This window comes from Galeopterus variegatus, unplaced genomic scaffold (genome assembly GCF_000696425.1).
Source record: "Galeopterus variegatus unplaced genomic scaffold, G_variegatus-3.0.2 Scaffold18571, whole genome shotgun sequence".
Classification (NCBI taxonomy): domain Eukaryota; kingdom Metazoa; phylum Chordata; class Mammalia; order Dermoptera; family Cynocephalidae; genus Galeopterus; species Galeopterus variegatus.
In genome coordinates, this window is record NW_007744682.1 from 11,960 (window position 1) to 13,449 (window position 1,490).

The window sequence follows — 1,490 nt, forward strand, 5'->3', positions numbered from 1 at the left end:
CTCTTCATTGTGTTTTTGGCCTTCTACCTCTTCACCTTGATGGGGAACCTGCTCATATTTCTCACTATTCTGGCTTCCTCCAACCTCCAAAACCCTGTGTAGTTCTTCCTGGGAAACTTGTCAGTGTTTAACATGTTTTTCCCTTCAGTGACTTCACCCAAAATGATGCTCTACCTAATGGGGCAAAGCCGCACCATCTCTTACCAGGGCTGTGCCTCCCACCTCTTCTTTCACCATATCCTTTGTGGCACCGAGTGTTTCCTCTACATTGTGATGGCCTTCGACCCTTTGTGGCCATCTGTCATACACCATCTGTGATACATGGTTTTCATGAGCCACAGGGTGTGTTCCAGCTTTACAGTGGGCACGTGGCTTCTCCAGGGAAGTATCCTCACATTTCTTATCTTTAAGTTGCCCTATTGTGGCCCCAATGAGGTGAACAATTTTTTCTGATATCGCGGTGGTGCTGCCCCTGGCCTGTGCAGACACCTCTCTAGCACAGATGGTGAATTTTACTAATGGGGACGTTGTGACTCTGACATGCTTTTTCTTGTCCTTACTGCCTATAGTCATATCGTCCTTTCCATGTTGAAAACCAGCTCCTCAGAAGGCAGGTGTCGAATCTCTTCCACGTGCAGTGCCCACTTGATCTCCATCCTCCTGTCCTATGGGTCTGCAACGCTCACCTATCTCCGGTCTGCTTCCAGCCTCTGCCTGCCTTCTGTTATTCAGGGGCTAGACCATATCATCTCACTTTCCCTTAATCCTTTGATTTATACCTTGAGAAATGAGGATGTGAAACTGACCCTGAGAAATGTGTTAACTTAAGTGGGCCTGTAGTAGATTGGATTATGTCTCTCCCAAACACACTGAAGCTTGAATTGTGTCTCCAAAGTTTAATGTATCAGAAATTTGGTCCCCACTGCGATTGTTAAGAGGGTGGGAAATCCTATTATCGTAAATGAAAGGTGGAGCCTTGAAGAGGTGATTATATTGTAAGAACATGGTGTTGTGAAAGGATTAAAAATGGTGGTGAGGGGAGTGGTCCTGTGGACTTTAAAAGAAGAGAGAGACTGTCTCTCTCCCTCTGTTCTGCCGTTTTTGCATTATGAAACCCCTGGATCATTTTCACCACCACCAGATGAACTTTGGACTTCCCAAGCTCAGAAACTGTGAGCAATTCATTTCATTATTTTTATAAATCACACAGTTTCAAGTATTTTGTTATAAGCAACAGAAACGGACTACTACAGGGGCCATTCATCTGTGGTGTAAAGTATCAGAGCAATCCCTCTCTGAGATTCTTTGGGGAGTCGCTTCAGATCCACTGCCTTAATACAGGATTGTTGCCAAATAGCAGGCTGGGCAGAGTTACTATCAGACACTTCTTGGGAGTCCTCATGATCCTGTGGTAGGGAATGGGTGGACATAGCCACCAATTTACCCCTTCAAGAAAGCTTGTTCAGATTAGCCCAGCTTTCTTTTTCTTT

At 45.2% G+C, this 1,490-nt stretch overlaps 1 pseudogene; it reads left to right on the forward strand.

The window, feature by feature from the left end:
- LOC103582938 lies at positions 1–828 on the forward strand (annotated as a pseudogene).
- Positions 829–1,490: the final 662 nt, after the last annotated feature.